We start from the raw sequence: 19257 nt of genomic DNA on the forward strand, positions 1-19257 counted from the left end.
TGCAGCAGGCTGGCTATCAGGGAAACCAGAGGCTGTGACACACACATCCTCCAATGCTAACAGCACTTGGGGGATGGGAGGAGGTTCTGGGGAATTCCAGTTGTGGCATTTCACAGTATTTTCTGAGGGACTGAAAAAACTCGGTGTTTTCTCACTGAAAACACTGGCACATTCTGGAAACAGTCTCAGAGAAAGAGAATCCTTGACAAGGGAATTCACCTAACATGCTTTCCTCCGACTGTGAATCAGAAATTTAATTAGCAAAAAAAAAAAAACAGTATCTGTCCTCTCAAATTTCTTTTCAGGAAAAGAGATAACCCTGTTTCTCTTACCAGAAACCACGTGATAAGAAGGATCATGCCCTGTAGAAGACCTTAAGCCAGAAAAAGCATATGTGAAACAGGAGCAGGATAAACTATTTGTTTAGTTGTCTGTTTCTTTTTGACAGGAAAGGTAGGGCATACAAGATTTTTAATATCAGCAACAGCTTCCTCAAGGATGGGCACAGTATTCTGGTTAAGCAGCAGTACTTTCCCTGCCCCCTCTCTCAACACAAGCAGAAGCGCCTCTCCCTTCCCAGTAAGGGGACCCTAATAACCACAGAAGATGTGCTTAGTCCCCCTGGTCCATAGTGGCTGTATGGGCAACATCAGTGGGATGCAGGGAAAAAGAGGTCTGGTCTGAAAAAACAGCTTTACCCACAGCAGAGTTACCCACATGCAGCTGAGGCAAATTGCTAGCCTGCTGTGTTGACAAAGGCTGTTAAGTTAACTTAAGTTTTTGTAGCTGGAAGAAGTATTCACCATGGGGACCAGTAGTTTGTTCCATGGTCAAGCTGAAAATGCAGCCTCTTTCCCAGGGAAACCAAGCAGCATCAGACAATAAAAATTCCAAAGTAGTATAAAGTCACTCCCCCCTCAAAATTATACAAAAAAGTAAAAAATATTATAATGCACTTTACCAGCTACAAAAGCTAGTTAATCACAATTTTCCACAGAAACAAAAAAACAGTTTTTGAATGTTTAAACTTTTAAACTGTCAAAAACAAAATTATGCCCATGTTTAAAAGTACAGAAAAGTTGCATGACAATCAATAAATGCAGATAATTCTAGCTTAAAATGTACTTTCCCACACAAGAAAGTAAATTAACTCACTGAAGCCTAAAATGTCCTTCTTGTATACTTCCAGTTCAGACCCATACCTTCTTATGGAGTCCAGAACTTTTTTGGGTCTGCCTTTGTGACTTACTAGCTAAAAACAGACAGTATTAGAAAGGGCAATGAGGTACTAACAACCTTCCCTCAGGAAATGCAATAAAATATAACTCCCCTATTTTCACTAGGGAACAGGTCCTTAATGCTCTCTCTAAGGCCAAGAACACTCGATGAATGGGTCCAGACACTATCCCAGGATGACTTCTAAATAGAATGAAACATGACCTATCAGGCCCTCTGGAATTGCTGTTTAAATGTAGCCTCCAAAAAGGCTTCATGCCTCATGAATGGAGAACAGCAACAGTCATCCCTCTACACAAAGGTGGCCATCTATAGACATTGGTAACTTCAGATCCATAAATCTCACTAGTCTTATAAGCAAAGCCATGGAAAGAATTATCATGGAAATGATCAGTAATGACATAGTAAACCTCCAGACAATGGACCCAACCCAGTTTGGTTTTGTCAAGGGCAGGTCATGCCTTCTGAATCTGATGGACTTCTTTGAGAAGGTCAACAAAGCAATCAATGAGGTCAAAATGGTTCACACTGCCTACCTTGACCTGGTCAAGAAATGTGACACAATACCCCACTCTGGCATTGTTGACAAACTCTAGACATTAGGAACAAACCCTTATGTCACCTGGTGGATAGCCAACTGGCTCACAGTTAGGACCCAAGAAGTTAGAATTGGGGAGGCCACCTCTACAAAGAGGACAGTCACAAGTGGAGTCCCTCATGAATTGGTCCTAGGACAGCTCCTTTTTGCCATTTAATTCTCTGAAGTCAAGGCTTCTGTCAATGGTTTCTGGTGGATTAAGTTTGCAGATGATTGCAAATTAGGAGGTGTCATTGAATCCCACACTGGCACAGATGTTCTCTAGGAAAGGCTGACACAGACAAGCAACTGGTGTCAGAGCCATGGACTAAAACTAAATGCCAAGAAATGCATAATAGTATAATACAAGAAGTCCTCCACCCCTGTTAGCTGTTATATTGACAACACACCCCTAGGAGTTGACCCAGTAGTCGGGGACTTGGGGACACATATAGACAGTAATCTAGCCTTTGACCAGCACTTGTCTACAACAGTAAGGAAATCATTCTTTGTTGTGCAACTTATAAACAAAGATATGGCATCTAGGTCCAAGGAAGTCATTGTTGCACTGTATTTGGCATTCATCAGACCTATCAGTGAATTCAGTACCCCATTGGTATGTATCTAATAATACATATCCAACAATTGGAATGTCCATAGAGATTCCTCACTAGAAGAATACAAGGTGCAAGTAATTTGTCCTTTGCAGACCACCTCAAGGCCCTAGCCCTCTATTCTGTCTCCTACAGGCCGTTAAGGAGAGATCTATGCCTATCATATAAAGCATTGTCAGACCCCACTCTGATTACCTTCTGCATATCCACAAAACAAACAGCAGCAGAATTACCCATTCTAAAGAATTAAACCTTGCCTGTGATATAAATAGGACCCACTGTTGAGACAGGTATGTATCCTAGAGACTACCCTGTTTCTGGAACAGGCTCCCCATCTATGTGAAGCAGAGTTCCTCCCTAACCCAACTCAAGTACAACTTGGACAATTGGATGGGGAACAGGAAATTCATCCATGGTTTGGCACCTATGTCTCTAATGGACGCAGGCAGCATGTAAATGGTTCATTTCCAAGGCCCCTGATTGTAAATGTTTCATCTCCCAAACCCCTGCTTACACTTATTAAGGGTAGCAGAACTTGTCAGAGGTTTGGGATGCATGACTTGGCTTAAAAAGGCCATTGTGGTCATTAGCCTAGTAAACACCTAAATATCTATGACACTTGGGTAATTTTTCTAGTATGTCCTGGAGTGGAGAAATTACTCTCTATCCCCTCTTATAATTCATATTTTTATATTTATGTTCATATTTTCATAACTGAGAGACCTACATTTTATTGTGGTATATGGTGTGAAATAGCAATGTGGGAGACAAGACAATTAAATGAAAATGCAAGTTTATATTACACTATACTGGACATATTGCTAGTTGTTAATAATTATGAAAATAACTTGTATAGTCAATACTGCAAAAAAGAAGTCATTTACAGACTGTTGCAAGACATTAGCTGAAAACTTAGATGTTGGTGAAGAAAATTGCCTTTAATATTCGTACTGTAAATTGCTCATCTTTAGAGATATCCTGTATTATTTTTATTGTTAATTATACTAGGAAAAATATGTTTTCATCTTTCTGTAAATATTTCAATATCAATGCATTTCTACAGGTATTTATTGTTATCATGTGAAAGCTTATGTCTAGGTTGTATAGTTTTGAAGATATGAAAATTTGTTTGCAAAACTTTACAAAAAATATAATGTGGGGTTTGTGTGCATTATTATAATATTTTACATTATTTATGGAAAAGACTATGAATACACTGACTATTAACTCTGTAAAGAATATTTCATACTAATAACATTGATATTTGTATAGTTTTCCATTTCCATTTCTATTGGTTCATAGGCTAGCTGCCCTTGAAATACCTTTTATTGTTCACAAAATAATTTGCATTTGTTTATGTTATGCTTTTTAAGTTTATCTTTCAGAAAATGGTCTGGAATGCAAGATGTGTGTAGGCTGCTAGAGATGTGACATTCCACAACACATAGGTGTTAATGAGCATGATGTCTGGATAATACCCCACCGGACTACCAACAATATATGACGTCACCTACTATCCTGGGTCAGTAACTAAGGAGCTTCAATCCTCACTACTAACTCCAATGTCAGACCGTCACTTAAACAGGAGTAATATTTTACAATTTTCCCTAAGAGCATAATAGGAACATGCTCTATAGCTTGGGACTGGACTGTATAATTCTGTCCACCCTTAATGTAACTCCTTATTACATACTTCAGAACAACGTGTCCAAGTTTATGACCTCTGATGCACTCACACTTAAATTAAATCTCACACATCCAAACACTTCTAGGAAAGCTTGATACAGATTTCCAGCTGTGGCCCTTCCCCAAAATAATACGGTAACATGCTGCCACCAATCAGAGAGCCTTCATGCCCTTTTGAAGGGGTGTCCATTTCTGAAAATTAGATATTAAAGCAAAATGATAGCAAATGACCTAAAGCAGCCAGGCTTTTGGACTGGACTGGGAAGTTATCAAAGCAGGTATAAGCAGTCATAAATCATTAAAGAAAACACGGATTGACCAGCCACAATGTAAGTTAATAAAAATATGTAATAATGAGCAAAATAATTACAAATATAAAACAGTAATTTCCAATAAACAAACAGAACTCAATTACCAGGAAAATGACATCAATACTGTAGGATAGAAATCCAACATTTGAAAATCTCTAACTGATTACTTATAATTTCCTATCTGACTAAAGAACACTGCCCCTTATTTAAACTAAATTATTAGAACAGAGCAAGGGCAGGCTTACAGTTCTTGGTGAGTCCGTTTTGGGTATCTAGTGCACAGTACAACTGTGAACAACTAACAACTGCAACTGGCTGCTAACTGACAACTGACAACAGTAACTGACTTCAGCTGTCTTCAGCAGGCTGTTTTATAGACTAGTTTTACTGTCACAACTGTTCTAGGTCTAATTTTCATTTCATATTTTGAAAATCAACCAACAGCTGTTTTCTTAAGTTCCTTCCTGTCTTTCAGCCTCTGACAGTAACACATATCAATTGTCAACATTCTGATGACATCATCTGCAGATCAGATGATTCTGAGACCGTCTGCATTTAGAATCTTCTTCACAAATATGCACAATTAGTAATGTAAAGGAACATTGTCCAAGTCTTTAAAACATTCTGCACAAGTAAATTATAAATCAACATGTAAGAACTTATTTATAATATCATAACTAGTCATGCTGGCATATAATACACAGGTTAATCTGAAATTATGTGCAAAAGCTTCAGCCAGACATGCTAGCATAAATGACAGTGTCTAATTTCTTTGCAACAAGTTAAAGCATTAATAATATGTGGAAGGTCCAGGGAATTGATCTGCCTAGCAGTGGAACAGCACAAGCTGACTGTTGATCCTCTGAAGCCTGGAGAGGAGTGCTCTCTTTGGTGGCAGGAAACCTGTGAAGGGCTTAACTCCCAAACCTGTGTTTTTAGGTGGCTCAGATCAAGCTGACTAATGGTTTGCGTGTGTGGAAGATGCCCTGTAACTTTGGAAGTTGTTTGGCTGTTAAATAGCTTAGGCTATTGCAGCAATGATCAATATGAAAAACATATATAAATATGCCAGCACATGAAGAATGTATGATAATTTTGAAGTTGTAGTTTCATCTAAATTCTAAATAAAAAATTATTTTAATTGTTGCAGTATAATCTGATTAAACTTTTGGGGAAGAGGCTGGTAAAAGAAACTGAATTCAACAAGAGGCATTTAAAATCACTTGTCTGAAGATAAGAAAAAGCAATTTAATTATGTTTTGCACATGCATACTAATGCATTGAGAACACTGAAGAAAGATGAGCTGGGCATATTGAACGTAACTTTGGTAAAACTATATGTGAATATTAACATACTACTAAGGTTCTTTAAAACAAAGCCTGTTTATCAGATATTCTTTTAAAAGCAGAACCAAACCTTCTTTTGCAATAAAATATAATTGAACCTGTAACTTTTTTCTGATGAGCCTGTGGCTTATGCTGAGAGTGAAATACTATTAAGCATAAGTACCTCATGCCTGAGTTGATAGATTCATTTACTCTCTTAGCTGATTGTAAACATTTCCCCTAAAATGGGCATAGCTCATGCCTCTCTACTAGTTTTAGTAATTTAATATTCTAAAAAGAGTTTGACTTTAAACATTCAAAAAAGTTTGTCATCCATGCCTGTTAGATGCCAAATAATGTTAGTAAACTGTGATGTGTTTAAAGTAACACTGCTTGCCTAGATGATATTATAGTAAGATGATAATTACTAAAAACAGCAAAAAAAAAACTGATAGAACTGAAAAAGAACGTTTGCATAATTTAGTCATGGGGTTAACCAGGTATGAGAATAGTGTCTCACACTAAAACAAGAGCTAAATATATTTTGTGAGACAAAATGATCACATTTGAGAGAAAGTCCACAAGTTCATAAACACCAATATTTAATAATACATAGTTGAATGCGTTTTGGGGTTATTAAACTGCTGTCATTTTTTTTCTTTTTTTTTTTGGATAAGGCTGTCAGTTGGGATGGCCCCATTTCATATAAATAAGCAGGTAAAGATATGAACTGGCCCTATGGCCTGGATCAAGGCAGAACTTCTGAAGTCCCTAAAAATGTTGTCTTTTATTGCATTTGTATAATATGATAATGAGAAAGTCTTGATACTGACATGTAATACATCTCTATATAATGTTTATACTGCACTTCTGCATAAAATGCCAGGTAGGACAAGTAAAATTATTGGTTTTACATGTCAGATCCTGATAATCTCAAATAATCTCACATTTATTAAAGATCTTACATGTTTTTTGAGTAAGTAAATTTTATAACTGTATTTATGCTTATAGATTTATTATTCAGACACATTACAGGCCACTCATTTAGATTTTTAATGATACGAAAGTTATACCACAAATGTTGGCCCCTAGATTTCTTCTGCCAAGGACCTATCAGTATGACATACTTTACATTCCATAGAAAAATTATGATAATAAAGATGATTTCAGTAGATTATGTGTGATATAAATAGGATATACTGGAGAGACAGGTATGTATCCCAGAGACTACCCCTTCTCTGCAACAGGCTCCCCATCCATGTGAAGTAGAGTTCCTCCCTAACCCAATTCAGGTGTAACTTGGACAGTTGGATGTAGGACAAGACATTCATCCATGGTTTGGCACCTATTTCTCAAATGGACACAGGCAGCCTGTAAATGGTTCCTCTCCCAGGCCCCTGGTTGTAAATGTTTCATCTCCAAGCCCCTGCTTACACTTATCAAGAGTACTGGAACTTGTCAGAGATTTGGGATACTTGGCTAGGCTTAAAAAGGCCCTTGTGGTCATTAACCTAGTTAACACTTATGAACCTATGATCTACTCTCTCAAGGTAATAATGTTGTTTCTTCATAAGAAAAAAGTGATAATTTTGAAAGTTCTAACTACTGGTTTTACATGTCAGACCCTGATAACCTGAAATAATCTAACATTCATTAAAGATGCCTTGCATGTATTTTCTGAGTAAGTAAATTTCATAACTATATTTATGCTTACAGATTTATTATTCAGACATATTACAGTCCACTAGTTTAGTTGTTTAATGATAGAAAAGTTACACCACAAATACTGGATTCCTTTTATCAAGGGCATATGAGTATGACAGTTTACATTCCATGTTAAAATTATGATAACAAAGATAAATGAAGTAGATTACCATTCTCTCAAGGTAATAATATGTTCCTTTATAAGAAAAAAATGTGATGATTTTGAAACTTACAGATATTTTCCCAGCGATGGGTTTCAAATCAAAGCACAGACAAGTAAAGGTCCAATTATGCTGAGAAAGAAAGTCCAAGGGGTTGTCTGTACTATAGAGTACCTAAATTTACACATTTCTTATTTAGAAAATATGAAGTTAGTATATGATGTGGTCAGATGGTTACATCTAGAAGAAAACTAGATTCAGTTCCATCAGAAACTAGACAGTGTGTGTCGCAGTTACATGAATACAATCTTGGTATCACTTGCACAAAAGACTTGAGAAAATACATACTGTGTCCAAACACAGAGTCTACTATTAAGAAGGTAGAAATGAGTTTTACTTACATATCAAGAAAACTGGACTTGTAGTGCTTTTACTATGTTGCATCAATAAGAATGACCACAGAAGTTATGAAAAAATATTACAACACACAGAACTTCAGTGATCATAAACAATGTAGAAGAGCAGTAACGTCAATTTGCAAAACCAGAGTTCTTTATTCGGTATGCGCTTTCATGGGAATGACTCCCATTTCTTCAAACCATTCAATGAAATGCATTTCAAACCAATCCATATATATAAGAGAAACACAATTAACACCAATTAAATGAAGGCCACACCATCTTACATTCTTAAAGTGATAAACATATCTAAGTACATTCATACTAAAACTACATTCATAGTAAGTCACAGCAACAATTCATATACTATAACAACACATCTATAAAAATATACATATATAACACCACCACCGCAGTTCCATCTTTTCTTGTTACAAATCATTAAATAAGGTTTCATTTAGACTGCAGGGAACTGTAACTTGCCAAGATGCTAATCAAAAATGAAAATTTCTCTAAACTTGCTGCATTTGTATATCACAGGAAAGGTTTGTGAAGAAAAGGTCATGAAAATGGATTAACTTGATAACATGATCAATCTGTATGCCTTTGAAATGTGATTTAATAAATATGAGAAATTTTGGTCCAGGGAAGAAATGGACACCTGGACATATAATGTATGTGACTAGTCCTGTATTTTGTACTGCTGAACTGGGTTAGGGAAGACTTGTGAGAATATATGCTAATTACATTTTTGAAAGTGTGTGTGTGTGTGTGTGTCTGTGTGTCTGTGAGTGAGTGAGTGAGTGGGGGGTCTGATTATATAAAACTGGTATCAGCTAACACTAAGCCCAGGAGAATATTATTGCAGTTATGTTTTGCAGTCTTTTGTACATATCATCCTTGACACAGACTGATAGAAACAGAGGCAGAGTCAAGTGCAACAGTCCTGCTTCTCACCCTGAGGTGAGGTTGTTTTCTAGAGTCAGAAGTCAACCTGCACGATCTATGCTTTGTAAATGAATGTTTTTGTTCCAGCCTTAACTAGGAAGAATGTAATAATACATCATGTCTAATGCAAGAATGGCTCGTGTTTCCTTTCCTCTTCCTTGTTAAAGTAAATAAAAAGAAGTGAGACAGAGGCGCTGGAAGCTGTTGAAGACTGGGGGGACGGAGGGTGAGAGGGGCACTTAATGATCTAAAAAGGGCAATTTTTTTAAAACTATTTACTACCACAACACAGGTTCACTTGGAGGACATTTTAAGCTTAGCCAATGCTCCTTTTAGTGCTTGAATTAACATTTCCTGATTGGTCTTACATATCCCATGGCTGTTAATTGTATATTAGCCCTAGTGAGAATAAATGTGATCATACTATAGATAATTTGAGGGGACCCATGTAAGGGATGCAGCATTTAGGAACTGCCTCTATCCATTAGTGGCATGAAGGGCAATCCTGGAGTTCATTTTCTATTACCCATCCTTAGATCAAAGTTGCATTTGAATATGGACAGGGATGAGCTTTGTTTTACTTGAATGGATTGTCTGCTCTGGAACATTGGTAGCCTCTGTGATATATATTCATCTTTCCACAACTTTTTAGATACCTGAACTGAGTATTTCTGATGCCATTTGACTTGTTGATGTTCAGTAGGTCCATCTGTATTAGATCGGAGGATGCCTTGTATGCCAGACATGTCACCTCTAAACACTCTGCAGGATACTGAGTATAGTGATAAATCTTTGAGGTAGTCCATGCAAGACCTATTGTTTAGGACTTGTATCCTTTCAGTAAGGTATCTCTGTGGGTATTCCAGTTGTTGTATGGGTATGGACAGATGCATGCCAAAGTGGGCATTATACAAAATGATTGACCTAATGAGGGCTTTGTAAAGGGGACAATAACATCTCTAGATCTAGTCACAATCAACTTGTGTATAAGCTGTGCAATATAGAAAGACTTTCTTATGACACATATTGGCCAAAAGTTAGGTCACTGTACACACAAGTTCCCAAATGCCAAACAACTGGGTCAGTTCTCAGGGGCATTGTCAATTTGGCAGTTCCCTGGAGTAGATGACTTCCCAAAGGATATGATAATGTACTTCCTGGAGTTTAGTTTAAGTTCATGATTCTGGCACCAGTTACTGTTTGGGGCAATCCTTCTTGCATGATGGTTAAGTCATTTGGGGATTCAATAATTGCTCCTAGCTTGCAGTCATCTCAAACTTAGTCAGCCAAAGCCCTTTATTATTTCCTTTTACTTTTGAGATGTATATGCCAAACAGAAAAAGTCTCAGCACCGAACCCTGGGGGACTCCATTGGTGACTGGTCTCTTCCCCTGTTTTGATGATCTGCATCCTGTGAGCAAGCATACATGTATGCATTCTTTGATTCACCTTCCTGATTGTATTAACCTGATTGCATTAAACTATATTCCTTGTATAATAGAGCACCACCTGTTAGAATGTGTTTTAAATTTGTAGTTTGGAACAGTCTTCTAGTAAACAATGAAACAAAATGTATGAGCCAATAATGATAAAACTAACCATTTCAGAAAATGTCAACCATAAAAGGCCACTCAAACTTCTGTCATTACAGTTCACCAATATCAGTAAATATGCAAAATCTCTGCAGAAGTAAGTCATCTAAATAATTCCACGTTAAAGGGATCTGTAACTAATGAAGAGGTTGCTGCTAGCAAAACAATTTTATATTTCATTGTTTCATCTACAAATAAAGTGCCTGTTGCTCTTGAAGAATAAATTGCCTATGCTACATTAAAAAAAATAATAAGCTAGTAATTTTTAAATGGGGAATGGATGGCAAACTGATAACAGAAACATAGTTACTAGGAAACTCCTCCAAAGGAGGACATTCATAGGACTGCAGCATCCACTCCCTTTAAAGTACAACATAATACAGTATCAGCGATCCATCTGCATACTGTGGGAGTAGAACCCCCACAGCCTTCTGCATCAAAAGCAAGTATACTACCTGTTGTGCTACTAACAATGCAAATAACTTTGCATAAGTAGCACTAAACTTCTCTTCCCCTGAAGATCTCCACTCCTTGTAAAATCCACTTGACACTCAATTAATCTCTCAATTTCACAGCATAAGAAATCTGGAAAATGCCAAAATTTATTTGAGGGAGTGCAAAGATCAAAAACCAGGGACACATTTTAAATATTGCTTGTATAATCTTAGAAAGTTGCTAAAATAAAGTGTTATGTGTTGCCATGTGTTTCCTGAAAGATAGGAAGACTGAAATTTAAAAGGGCTATCATTCTTTAGTGAATTCAGTTCTCACTGATTTGCCAGAAAACCACAAATTTTAAGAGGAACAGACCAAAAGTATGAGCAAAATATTCTGTGAAAATCTGGACAGTTGAAAGCTATGGACTCAACTCCCTGAATCACAAGTGGTGGTATGGGTAGAGAATTCAGGCTCTTGTTTGAGCATGAGTTAACACTAACTACCAGGTTTACCTAACTGGGGCATTTTACACACACACGCACACGCACACGCACACGCACACACACACACGCACACACTCATATATGCACACACTGATATGCACACACTTATATGGACACAATCATACATACACACTCATATACCACACACACACACACACACACACACACACACACACACGCCCGAGCAGCATAACTCCTGCAAATAAAAGAACAAAATTCTCCTTACCGGCATGAATCTGGCTCTAGCAGCACCATCAGAACAGTGGCAACATAACTCCTGTAACACAGAGCAATAAGAGAACATGAACAGCTAGTTTAGTTAGTTTAACTTCTGCACGGAAATCCATGTTAGCGTGAAAACTCCACTTCATTAATTTTTCCCAACAGGTCATGCAGCTGAAAAAGTGGGGTGGCTCCCCCCCTCCCCCGGGCTCTATGGGTCCGGCACCCATGAAGTGAGAAGAGGTATTAGGTGGTTTGTGTCTTCCTTTGTAAGAGCCGTAGCTGAGTAGTTTTTTTCCAAAATGAAGGCAAACTATAGTCTGGCAGCTATTGCTTACAATAAACAAGCTTAGATTCTATTTATTTTTGTCTTTGTATAATTTCTAAGACTTGATTCCTTTATACGCTGAAGGCAGTATAGAAATCATTTGAATACCACGTCTATTGTCTGGAAAAGTACACAAAATGTTTTAAACTGTATCGTGCATTTCATAAAATGCTACGCTTGAAGGACAATTTGTTTATATCTTGAAATTGAAAGCCTAAAATATGAAACTCATTTAGACTCTTGTAACAAATATGAAGACTGCTAATCTGGAACTATGAATCCAAAAACAAATGTCAGCTTTGTTTTCACAGTGTTATATTGCAAGAATACAAAATGGTTGGGTCTTCTGGCATAACTTGAGTGATATGCTATTAAACTAATTTTGATATGGTATGAAACTAATTTTATTACATATTTAGAGCACCAAGTGGTAGATTCATATTTCATGTCCATGTACTAAATCTATGTCATTGTGAGTGCTACTGTTTATAAACACCCAGTTCTTTAAAGCAATTTCAATTTTTTCCTCCTTAACTGAAATAAGATGTTAACATTTTGTCAAAAACAGCATTAGTTTTGGCAAATCTGTTGCTTTTTATGCTTCCAGCTAAAATTGTCATAACAATAACAGGAATCTGAAATGTAATATTTTCACTACAGTATTCTTCATTTTTTATCACTTCAAAAGACATGTCTGTAACTTAGACTAAGTATAACTTTAACATTTTAGAATGCATTGTTAAACCTGTGAGAGCAGGGCTTTTGAAGCCTACTTTGCTATGATACTGATTTTGTTGCTTATTTATTTTTTAATAACTGCATAGGCGGTTCTGATCTATCATTACCAAAATACGAAGAAAAACTAAATACTGTATTATTCAGTAAAAGTAAAATATATGACATCCCTCAATTACATTTTGATTAAAACTGACAATGTTTAAGGGAATTACTAATCTGAATCTGCATAAAGTAGCTATGGTATGCTTATTAATATTATTTAAAACAAGAACATTTAGCTTTATCTTTGCGGAAGGCTTTGCTAGCTTGGGTGAATGAAAGAAAATTGTGAGCAAATTAAATAATAAGAGGAATTAAACCCACACATAAGGCTGCTGTTTAATCTTAGCCTTACCACAGGATACGTACCCAAAGAGTGGCATACGGCAACAGTGGTCCCACTTCACAAAGGCGGTGCTTCTACGGACCCTGGAAATTACTGCCCCATAAGCCTGACGAGCCTGGTCTGCAAAGCTATGGAGAGGATCATTATGGAACTCATAAACAAAGACATTGGGGACCTACAGACATTGGATCCTACCCAATTTGGCTTTGTCAAGGGCAGATCCTGCCTTCTGAACTTGGTCGACTTTTTTGAAACAGTCACTAAGGCCATTGATGAGGGTAAGGCAGTTCACACAGCCTACCTTGACCTTGCAAAAGCCTTTGACACAATACCCCACTCGGGCATCATAGACAAACTCACCAGCTTAAATGTAAACCCATATGTCACAAGATGGGTTGCAAACTGGCTCAAGGACAGAACCCACAGGGTCAGAGTTGCTGGAGCTATGTCAGACTCTAAGCCAGTCACAAGCGGTGTCCCACAGGGCTCAGTCCTGGGACCCCTCTTGTTCGGCATTTATTTTTCCGAGGTACAGGCAAACATAGGAGGATTGTGGCTGACAAAGTTCGCAGATGACTGCAAACTGGGCGCCATAATTGATACTCCAGCGGACACAAACATCCTTCAGAGAGGCCTCATAGAAATGGATAATTGGTGCCAGAGCCATGGCCTTAAGCTAAACGCCAAAAATGTATAGTCATACCCTTTGGGAAAAACAAGGTACCGACAAATTACCACATAGGCGGTAATCCATTAAGGCACGGAAGAGGTAATCAGGGACCTAGGGACCCAGGTTGACAGTAACCTCTCATTTGACACTCACATTGCCAAAGTGGTTAGGAAGACCTTCTATATTGCCCACCTTATCATGAAGGGTTTCACATCTAGATCAAGAGAGGTCATTGTGCCCCTGTACTCTTCTCTTATCAGGCCAATGATTGAGTACAATGCCCCATTTGGGATGTATCTCACCCGACACCTGCAGCAGTTGGAAAGACCCCAAAAGTTCCTCACCAAGAGGATAAAGGGTCTTAAACATATGTCATATGCTGCCCGACTGAAAAACTCCAGCTCTATTCAGTCGCATACCGCCTACTCAGAAGTGATCTGTGCCTGACGTACAAGGCCATGTCCAATCCTGAATTAATGGACATGCTCCACCTCAGAAAATCCAAATCCATCAGAGCCATGAGAACAAGTGACTTAAACCTCAACACAGAAATAAATAGAACGTGCTGGAGGGACAGATTCATAACCCAGAGGCTCCCTACACTCTGGAACAGAATCCCAGTCCATGTTAGGCAGAGCCCCTCACTGACTCTATTCAAGAGAAATCTCGACGAGTGGATGGGAGATCGTAGGTTTACCCCGGGTGTCATCTCTTTGTCACTACTAGACAGAGGCATAGTAAACTAAACCCTAAAAGGGCGTAGTATTCTCATCCTAAGGGGTGGTGTAAGCCACATACACTCTGGCTAGGCTTATAAATGCCCTAGGGCAGATAGCCTAGTACGAACCTATGAACCTATGATCAGTGAGGTGCAGAGATTCAAGTGCAGAGAATGCTTAGCACTTGTGGTTAGTTCGATGAGATGAATACCAAGTTTAAGCAGTGAGGAAGCTTAGAAAGGTGGACGATTGTGATGAAGATACTGATCTGCTAGGGATAATAGTTAATATTGCAATATTATCCACACTTTTAGTGATATGATGACAAATTACTTTTATTCATTTCGTTTTGTAGACTGGGTTGAACTAACCAAGACTGTTTTCAGGGAAGATCCAATGAGAATTTATTCACTTTAAGAGAAATTTATCTAGGAGACATCATCAATAAAATTCTGGCTGTGAGATCTCCATGAATTCTCCACATGAATTATCCTCAGTTCGGGAAGATGAGAGCTCTGTTTAAAACCTCACATGAAGGATGGCACTTCAGGACTGGTGCACCTCTATTATGCCAGCATCTATTTCAGTACTGAAATATGAGGCCAGTCACCCATGTGAAGAGAGCCTACACCCTTTTGATCTTCCCAGTATTTAAAACACAAGTGCTGTGTGTTCTGACACATATTAACATGGGACAAGATGAGACAGGACTTTGTGAATAATTAGATTCCTGGATGAAAATATAAGGCTGTAAATACAGGTATAATGTAAAATGCAAAATAAATAAATATAAACAAAAAATTGCCAAACTTACTTAATTATGCCACCAATAAACTACATAAAGAAGCAATAGTTCCATGTACATTGTTGAAGTGGAGAAGAGCACTTTTGGCAAATTTTTGTTAAAACCACAAATAGAGCTGACAGGTAAAGGTCAGAATGTCAGCTAAATTAAACAATAAAAAACAAACAGTCCAACCACCACTGGAATTAAAGGCAAAATAAAATAACAGTTTATTATACATAAAAAACAATGGTAAAAATATATAAAAAATATATACAAATAGAAGTAGTATGTAGTAAAAGCCATATGTGCTTTCTATTTGTATATATTTTTATATATTAATTTAATATGTATCTTTTGTATGTGGGCTGGATTTTGGTATGAGAGGGTTGCGCTGTTTCTTTACCCTAAAAGGGTGTGTTTTTCCCCCGGATTTACTAATCTTCCATGCAGGACTAGTCACGGAAGCCCCCTAGGAGCAGGATGGCAGTGTGCCATGCATAGTAATGAAGGCACACCGCCTGAGCCCCCAGGCTTACACTGAGCGTGTACGAGTGCAGGGGGCATGTCTGAGAGCAGAGCCCACAGAATAAATATGCCCCTGCAATGTTTAACAGCAGAAAGTGGAAATAAATGAGCGATACCATTCATAGGTGTCCACATATCCCCACCAGCAGTCCTCCATGTGTGCAACAGCAACAGGACATAAAGATGAAAAGAAGAAACCCCTGTATTGGTGTCTAAAGCTCAGAGTACAGCTAACCATATGTGTGTGGGTGTGCCCAATGCTTAGCCATGGTGAAAGCAGCCTAAAAGGTTGAAGAGGATAACAAGAATGATATATGCAAATGAAGCATGTCAGCAATAATGTAGTGGGCAGAGCATTCGCCTAACGAGCAGGCATTCCCAGTTCGAGTCCCAGCACAGCACAGTCCATTTTACACGGCAAAGCATGGTATAAGCAAAATCTGTAATGCAAAACCCACTAAATAACACACATTTTTAGGAACAGGAGTATTGCAGGAAATGCACGTGAAGAGTCAGTATCATAATGAATAAGGCAGCAATAAGCAGGTGTAAGCACAGATAAGCAGTAGTAAGCATAAGTAAGCACTAGCAAGCGTGTGAAAGTGGGTTTACATGGGGCTAAGCACTGCCAACACAGATTAAGCAAAGGAGAAGCTAACTGGGTGGAAGACACAGTGACCGGAAGTTAGCAGTACTTACCTCCACGCAAACCCGCTTACAACCCCTGTAAAGTGCCTTAAGCACACCGTATGCAATGGCCGATGTTCTGCCCAGCAACAAAACAAACAGCTTCTGCAAGGCCGGAACTTAGGCCCATGCACACCATACACAAAATGATTTACCACTAAGCCATGCCAGATATGCATAAATCGTATGTTGTCAGAAACATAACCCCAGCCCAGTCATGCAACAGCACAGAGAATGTATACCTATAGCTAGATGGATGTGTGTGTGTGTGTGCAAATATATTACTATCTAAATGGATACAACATATCTATAGATGTAGTCACATATACATATATGAAGAAATATCCAGAGATATATACACATATATACAATTATATGAACAGATATACATGCAAATGCCGACATCTACACATATATATGTCAACATCTATATGTCTTCATATACACAGCAAGTTACATATATGTACACAGATGTATGTCCCCGTAGGTATATACGGACATAGTTAGAGATATGTAAGCAATTATATATACCCACAGAGGTATATATGGCCAGACATCTGTAGATAGCAATGGTAGATGAACAGAAACACATATGTCCACATGCACCATGAATGGGCTTGAGAGGCCCCAAACAATATACATCACGTACGAATTGGCATACCCCTTCCCCAGCCAAACACGTCCGCCCTGCAATACACTACCAAGCTCATGGTATTGTATGTGTGTCATTGAAATAAGGATTTAAATTAGTCCTCTGTTATGTTACACATGTTGACATCACATAACCCTCTCCCCCACCCACTAGGCGGGCCGAGCAGTAGAGGTCCATCCAACCCAGGCCATCCCCGACCCATACATTCATTACCCACAGTTCTGCTTCCCCCCACCCACTGCACACACGCAGCCACCATCCCTACCCTGGTTACCGGCCCATAGCTACCACACCACCACACATTGCCCCGCTCCACTCCCCCCCTTGGGACCCATCCCGTATGTTGTCCCGACCCAAGTATCCTAGGTATGGCACACGCTGTAAACCATGCACATAGCCATGGGTACCTATTGTAACTCTGGGTGTAGATGAAAGTTGAATACCCAATGTTTGGGTTGTCCCACATGGGACGAATGTATTTCTGGTACTAACAACAGATTTCTTGTGTGACTCTGTGTACACTAACGGATTTAGTTGTAGGTATCGCAAAGCATACGTGGCACACAAGGTTGGCCGGTATGCACATGAAACACAGTATCCAGCAATACCAGTCAACATTACAGGATATGTAGCTAAATATGTACAGGTATGTATGTGTGTGTGTGTATATATACCCATAACTAAATAGATATATACCTCTCCCTCTCAGTAGTACAAATGTATACATACAGACATATATATAAATACCCACATATAGATATGTACATATGCAGACACCCATACATCCACATGTTGTTTTATATATATCTATATATCTATATATCTATATATATATATATATATATATATGTATATATGTAGACATATATATATATATATATATATATATATATATATATATGTGTGTGTGTGTGTATATATATATATATATATATATATATATATATATATATACATACATATACATACACACACACACACACAGATATATAGCTATGATATGATCCAGCCTGTAAGAATTACATATGTTCACAGGCCATGCCAATGGGGTTGAGGAGCCCAATCAACAAACGTGTAACAGGTAGCAGCAACCCCCTCCCAGCCAGACAAGGGAAACATAAAAACAATGTATACAATCCACTGCTCCCCAAACCACAGGCAGGATACAACCAGTGGGGGGGAACACAGTGGACCCGCTAAATCTAATCTTGGAACAGAGACAGGAGCTTCCCTTGTGGGACACCCCAAAAATTGTCTTATAATCAGAGGCCGCCCGTGCAATGACTTATCAAGGTGAGGCATGTATGTACCCGGACTACAAGGGTGGAAAAACCTGATGACCGGTGGATCGAGACAACATACGAGATGGGTCCCGTGAAGTGGAGAGTGGCAAGTGTGTAGTGGTGTGTTTAAACTCGACCTGTACCCAGAGTATGGATGAGTGCTGTAGAGGAGGTGCTGGGTGGGGAACTATGGATATGTAATTATGGGCCTAGGCGTGCAGGTGTTGGCTGGAGTGGTTCTATTTGGACCGCCCCAGTAATGTAAGCAATAGTGTGCATTGTGTTGTTGCAAATCCCATGAAATAACACCAAAGAACACATGGTCACAACACGCCACTGTAGGCATGTAAGCCGAACTAATGGACATCACAAGGTGTTATGGCTGTCCTCACCCCCAGCCAGGAGTGTAAGTGTCCACACCTACCCCCAAATGCAGTGTACATACACAGCTGTTGCTGTAGAAGAAATGGACAGCTGTGGACCTTCCCGTCAGCCTTCCTGCACATCCCTGGACATTCCCACTACTATCTGCCCCTCTGTGTGCTCCATTAGCACCACTTACCTATCGACCCCTTTTTCATTACTTTTAATATTCACAGTCACAAATAGGTGACACCCTCTTCCCCAACCCCCTACCCACGTGTATTACCTCAGCTGTCCCACACGACACATGTAAATAACACATGAAGGAACACCTCAAGCACACTTGGATCAGCACATGCTCACCACCTGGAGAAGTCCCCCCCAACTTACACACTATACCCCTA

The sequence above is a fragment of the Protopterus annectens genome, chromosome 14.part0, assembly GCF_019279795.1.
Source record: "Protopterus annectens isolate FY-2018-M chromosome 14.part0, PAN1.0, whole genome shotgun sequence".
NCBI classification, from domain to species: domain Eukaryota; kingdom Metazoa; phylum Chordata; order Ceratodontiformes; family Protopteridae; genus Protopterus; species Protopterus annectens.